Below are 7044 nucleotides of genomic sequence, written 5' to 3' on the forward strand. Positions count from 1 at the left end.
GCAAGATGCTTGATCTCGGGGTAATAGAGCCCTCTACTAGTCCATGGTCTAGCCCAGTTGTGTTAGTACCAAAGGCCGGATCTAAAGAACGTAGATTCTGCGTGGATTATAGAGCTCTTAACGCAGTCACCACGACTGATGCCCACCCTTTGCCAAGAACAGATGAGTTGGTGGATAAACTTGGCGCCGCCAAGTTCCTCAGCACATTTGACTTGACGTCAGGCTATTGGCAAATAGCCCTGACCGACCATGCCAAGGAGAAAACTGCATTTTCTACCCCCGTTGGTTTATACCAGTTTACGGTAATGCCTTTCGGACTAAAAAATGCACCTGCTACGTTTCAACGGATGGTAAACCAGGTTCTAACCGGGATGGAGGACTTCTGCATGGCATACTTGGATGACATAGCAGTGTTCAGCAATTCCTGGGACGAACATGTAACCCACCTGAGAGATGTTTTGCAGGCTCTTGGACGAGCCAATCTGACCATAAAGGCGAGTAAATGCCAAATTGGACAGAGTAAGGTAGTCTACCTTGGGCATGAGGTAGGCGGTGGAGAAATAAGGCCTTTGCTCAGTAAGATTGAAGCTGTGCAAAATTGGACAACACCGACTACTCAGACTCAGGTGAGAGCCTTCCTAGGCCTCACCGTGTATTACAGGAATTTCATAGAGAACTATGGGACCATAGCTTCTCCACTGAATGTCATCTCCTCGCCCAAATTCCCTAAAAAGGTTAAATGGAACGAGGAGTGCAATCAGGCTTTTGAAAACCTGAAAAAGGCTCTTTGCCAAGCCCCAGTACTCAGAGCTCCTGATTACCGCCAACACTTCATTGTGCAGACAGACGCTTCCAATGTAGGGATAGGTGCCGTACTCAGTCAACTGGATGGGAAAGGTAGGGAGCACCCCGTTTGCTACATCAGCCGCAAGCTGAAGGATCCTGAAACAAGGTGGGCAACAATCGAAAGAGAATGCTTTGCTATCGTGTGGGCTCTGAAGAAGTTTAGGCCGTACTTGTATGGTTCTACTTTTGTTATTCAGACTGACCACCAACCCTTGAGATGGTTAATGCAAATGAAAGGGGAAAACCCAAAACTACTGAGATGGTCGATCTGCCTGCAAGGGTTCGATTTCACCATTGAGCACAGGTCAGGGTGTCACCACCAAAATGCTGATGGTCTCTCTAGGATGTATATCATCGACTAGAGGTAAGAGATTCATCCAGGAGTGGATTAAATCCTCCTGTCCCTTAGTCTGGGGGGGCGAGTGTTAGGGAGAATTCTCTGTTTAGGCTGAATTTCCTAACCTAGTGAGTCCCCCAGCAGCTTTGCTGGATTTCTGGAGTTTGTTTTTTCCATCCTGCCAAGAGTGTGACCCTTTTCCTCTCACTCTTGGACATGTATGTGTGTAATTCCTTTGAAATGTCAATGTGTTCGATGGGCTATGGGGTCTTTTACTCCATAAGGGTCTCATAAATTTCTCTATGTGTGTCACACTGCACCCTACGTGTCGTGACACGGGGGCGCCCTAGCAGGTCCCCCCACCATAGACTCCATACCCGGGGACTGACTACCGTCTCCCCGGGCATGTAAAGTCACCATTGGCTTTACTAGACCTAAATTTGCTAACAGAACTAGTACCAACCATCTTATTGTGGACGTGCTAGTAGGGGTAATTCGATTACTCCTGGATCTGTTACTCGAGGGGGCACTGTCTCGTCCCTCCTCGTCGAGTTTTGGCTGGTGGCAGTGGAAACTACTTGTTATGTTCGACCCCGAGCATAACCCTATGGGATCCGTCCCATTGTTGAAGATTGATACTGTTTTTCGTTAATCTCCAACGTACCACCGATCTACTTATCCTAAATAAGTCTATCGGTTGGTATTTTCTGCCAGAACTCGGGTTGTAAAATGGCGTCTGTGTTTGTCTCTGTGACTCCTAAACCAAAGGTTGAGCCCTTTGTTCCACTTTTGGCGGGCCTCTGGACAGAGACCCTCCAAAGTGGTGCCATTCTGTCTGGGTTACCTCAGGGGTGTGGGAGGGGGTTTAGACACCCTGGACCAAGTTGCCTTGCCAACTCAGGTCGCACTCTGGAGTGATTGGCCCAGGTGGTGAGCCTTCCCGCTCACCACTTAGCATGTGTTGATTGACAAGCTAGGCTGAATGAATGGGGGACGTCTGCATAAAAGCAGGGCTTTTGGGACTGGATCTTCAGAACGTCGCCACTGGACCTAAAGAATCCGACGAGGGTAACGCTGAGCCGACCTGCACGACGACACCTCCGGTGGAGCCCTGCGGAATCGCCTCACAATCTCCCGACGACAGAAGAGATCTCCCTGCCGGAAGAGTCTCTTTCCCTGGCTGGTGGGAACAACCAGTCGTCTTCTTTATGCTTTTTGATCGCCCAGGACGCAGTGGTCGAATTGCCCGTGCAGAGCACCCGGCAACCGGATAGCCACTACTCCTGCATCGTGATCGAAAGGTGGTGCCTTGTGACGAAGCACTCCGCGACTGGTTTCTTCCCTGGTGGTGCACCGGACATCTTCTCTTCGACGACGAGAGCATCTCTTCTCTTGGCCAAGACCCGTCGTGCATCCACCACCAGGAACAACTGCCCTCGCCGGAGCTGTCTTCCACAACAAGGTACCGTAACCACCTGGCTTCCCTTTTCGATCGGTTCGTGTGAGGTATCTGATTCCTCTCCGTTCCGTTGGGTTGCCTCCAAGCTTTATTCACTCTTTGTTCTGAACTGGTTCAACCTGTCGCTAACCAAATTGCTAACTAAGACTTGAACGCATCATCCGTAGAGACTTTCCAGGACATCGTGCCTTGCCTCTCACCGAGTGGGCCTGGCCGCCGAACTGTATGATCTAGTGTGATTAATGCCTTCCTGCCTTGCATTTTTACCCGCTTCAGTACGAACCGTGTTGACTTCATTACCTGCCTATCTCTTCTCTCCCTTCCTCACTAAATATTCGAGTGTCATCTGGGTTGAGGTATACACCTCTGTCTGAAAATAAGTGGTACCGTAGAACCTAGAGTTGTCGATATTGTGTTTGCGGGGATTGAGCTTTATTCCATTCTGCAGAGTAATTGTATTTTGATTTGTTTGCCGTGGTTCGCTTTAGTATTTTTCGTAGACGTTCTGTTATTAATAAATAACTTACTATCTTTATACTAAAGCCTGGTTGCGTGTTTACTCGTTCTGCTGCGAAGAATTACCCTATCTTGTATACTCCCTATACTGACCAACTTTTCTTGAGGGAAGTCTGACTGCTCAGCCACAGCTACCAACTGAATCTGTGTGGTACAGACTGCTACCAAGTGGGTTCATCGCAACACCTGTAGTCCTAAATCTTTTGCAGTGGTCCCAGAGGGAGCTGCACAGGTTTCCGCCTAACAGCCGGCAGCCTGACTGGCGGGGACGTTGACAAGTCCAGAAGGTCCGGGAACCAGATCTGCTTCGGCCACGCTGGTGCGACAAGGATCATCCTGCAACCTGGACTTCTTGAGCTGGTTGATGAGGCGGAGCAGCAACGGCAATGGAGGGAACGCGTATAGAAACAGGCCGTCCCAAGGGAACGAGAAAGCATTGCCCATGCTCCTCGGCTGGGGGAACCTGCTGGCGAACCACTGTCACTTTGAGTTCGTCACCATCGTGAACAAGTCGATCTGGGGTTTGCCTCATCGTCGGAAGAGTCGATCCACTTGATCCTGGCGCAGTTACCACTCGTGGCACGAGCGTAGCTCCCTGCTGAGTGAGTCGGCGATGGTGTTTTGTATTCCTCCCAGGTGGAAGGGAACCAGAAACATCCCCTGGGGGATGGCCCAGTGCCACAGATCCTGGGACTCCTTGGATAGGGGTAGGGATCTGGTGCCCCCTTGCTTCCGTATGTAGAACATCGTGGTGGTGTTGTCGGTGAAGATCCTCACCACTTTGTCCTTGAGGGACGGGAGCAACGACTGGAGCGCCCAGAACACTGCACGGAGCTCCAGGATGTTGATGTGAAGAGACCTCTCCTCCGGGAGCCAAAGGCCTCTTGCATGGAGATCTCCGGTGTGGGCCCCCCAACCCTCCAGAGACGCGTCCGTAGTCACCGTCTCCTGAAACGCTGGGGTTTGAAAGTCCGTGCCCGTCGTGAGGTGAGCCTGGGTGCCCCACCATAGGATCGCCCAAAGGAACTCCTCGTCAAGGGGGATCCTGTCCTCAAAGCAGCCCCCCGCCTGAAACCAGTGGGCGTCGAGGAACTCCTGCAGCGGACGCATCCGAAGTCTGCAAAGGGGTACAAGGTAGATGCATGAGAACATCATCCCGAGAAGGGACTTGATGGACCTCACCCTGGCCACATCCGTGGCTAACAGTCGCCGTACCTTGCCCAGGATGGTATTGGTCCTCTCCTCTGAAGGGGAGGCCAATTGCTCCACTGTATAGAGCTTCGCCCACAAAAACAGTGCTACTTGCAACGGAACCAGGTGGGATTTGGGGTAGTTGATGGAGAACCCCAGCTCTGTGAGCAACCGGACGGTCCTCGCCGTATGATCGACGGCGAGTTCCCTTGACCTTGCCCGGATTAGCCAGTCGTCCAGGTAGGGGTAGACTTGGATCTCCTGCAGGCGCAGCCGCACCGCCACTGGTGCCAGGCACTTGGTGAAAACCCTGGGTGCCGACTTTAATCCGAACGGTAGGGCTCTGAATTGGTAGTGGCGTCCTTGAACCACGAACCTGAGGAACTTCCTGTGCCTTCTTAGAATGGGTATGTGGAAGTAAGCATCCTCCAGGTCCAGCGACGATAGGAAGTCGCCTTCCTCCAGCTGTCCCAGCACGGTCTGGAGGGTGACCATCCTGAATTTCTGTGCCTTGATGTACTTGTTTAAGCGGCGCAAGTCCAGGATGGTGCGCCAACCGCCTGTCTTCTTCCTGACGAGGAAGTACCTTGAGTACACTCCGGAGCCCCGGAGCCTTCTGGGGACGAGCTCGATGGCACCTTTCTTGAGCATCGCCCTTACCTCCAACAGCAGTTGAGGGACGTGATTTTCCTTCCTGGCCACGGGAGGAATGCAAGGGCACTTCTTTTGGAATTCCAGGGAGTGCCCGTTGGCCAGGGTGTCCAACACTCAACGGTTGGTGGAGATGGACTCCCACACGCCGATCCCACACGCCGACAAACTTCGTCAGCCGGCCTCCCACCGGGGTGCTTCGGTGGGGGCCCTGACAACACGGCCGGGTCATTCTTGCTTAGAGGCGTCCTTGCCTCCTTGGCGATGATGGAGGGAACCCCCTTGTTTGTTGCGACGCTGTAGGCCGCCTGGGAAGAGGAGCGGGCCGCCTGGCGGTAAGTGGAGGAGCCACCTCTGGATCCTTTGGAGGTACCCTGTCTACCTCCAGAGCTCCGAAAGGGCCGTCGCTGCTGAAGCACCCCAAGGGCCCGGGCCGTCTCCAAGTCGGTCTTTTTGGCCTGTAGAGACTCATCCACTGCCTTACCAAAGAGGTTGTTGCCATCGAACGGCATGTCCAACACTCTGGTCTGGACGTCCTGGCGAAAGTGTCGCCTTGAGCCATCCTCGACGTCAGAGGCAAACTGTTGCCCAGTTGGCGAAATCCAGTATCGGCAATGTCCGTTGCCACCGTAATGGCGTGATCCGACGCCACCTCGCCCTCCTGCAGAATCTCTAGGGCCTCTGCCCTTTTGTCATCAGGCAGGAAATCTAGCAGGGGAGCTATCTTGAACCAGAGCTCCCTGTCGTAGCGGGCCACGATCGCTAAAGCATTGGCCGCCTTAATCGTCGTCGCCGCCGACGAAATGCCTCGTCGTCTCATAGAGTCCAACTTCTAACCCTCGCTGTCGGGCGGGGAGGTGGAAGTTGAAGCGGCCGCGCCCGCTGCCTTCTTCTTAGCCGCTGCCGAGATGACCGAGGCCGGCGTGGGCTGGGCCATGAGGCACAAGGGGCGGCATCGGGGACTCAGTACTTCTTCTCATACCTGTCCCTCTTGGCGGGTGTCGTGGCAGGGTTCTTGAGGACAGCAAGCCCCTCGTCCCAGATGTCATCGAGTAAAGGCACCGCGACGACCGTCTTCCTCTTAACCATTCGTCGCTGGTACATAAACCCCTCCTTTTTCTGTTCTTCAGGGCAGAGCTGGAAGAGCTCGGATGCCCTGGTTATCATGGCGTGGAAAGAGCCAACCTCGTCGGCTGGGGACGCCCGCGGGGGAGGCGACGACGGGATGTCCGCTGTGTCATCGCCGCCGTCGTCATCCGTCCCCGTCGCCGTATCCTCTCCCGGCGAGGGGGATGAGGGGTCCGCCGGTCTCGCAGGCAGGAAGGGCAGAGCAGGGTGGGCTCTCCTCCGCTTGTTTGGAGGGCTTCCCGACGGGCCTGGCTCTGGCTCCTCCGTCGGGGTGGGTGGTAATCTCGTCCTTATCTCGGTACATAAGGATTGGATTGCCAACAAAATGGCCACCGAGCTATCCCGGGGCTCGGGCAATGGCTGCGACGGACGGGATGGCCGCTCCCTCGGGCCCTGTTCGTCGTCCTCATCGATCACGTCAGTAGGGACCGTCCCCTGGGATTGAACCTTCTCGAACCTCTCTTTGAGTTTATGAACCTCTCGTTGAGGCCTATGGACCTTTCGTTGAGGCCCCTCTCGGTCTCCACCAGTTCCTCCTCAGAGTCTGATTCCGAGTCTGTAACAGCCACCAGCCCCTCCCCCCTCTTTTTCAGCTGGAGGCTTCACGGGGGTCTTAGCGATGGGCTGGAAAGAGGATTCCCTCCGCGGCGGCAGGGATACTCTGGGCCCAGAAGCCGTTTCCATTGGCGTAGTCTCAGCCGGCTGCGCCGGTGTCGCAGAGACCACTTTGGTTGAGGCCTTAGCCGGGTGGATCAAGGCTCTCCACCTTAGGTGCGTCCTGGGCCTTTGCCTTGGGGGGAGGGTCAATGCCTCACTCCCCCTTCGAGATCGACCGGGTCTGCTCCAGCGGCCTACCCGGGTTCTCGGACTTCCTCTTCCCCGACCCAGAGCGCTGGCTCGTGGTCGAATGTGCCGG

Source organism: Ambystoma mexicanum, chromosome 13, assembly GCF_040938575.1.
Source record: "Ambystoma mexicanum isolate Mex_15411 chromosome 13, UKY_AmexF1_1, whole genome shotgun sequence".
In the NCBI taxonomy this organism is placed as follows: domain Eukaryota; kingdom Metazoa; phylum Chordata; class Amphibia; order Caudata; family Ambystomatidae; genus Ambystoma; species Ambystoma mexicanum.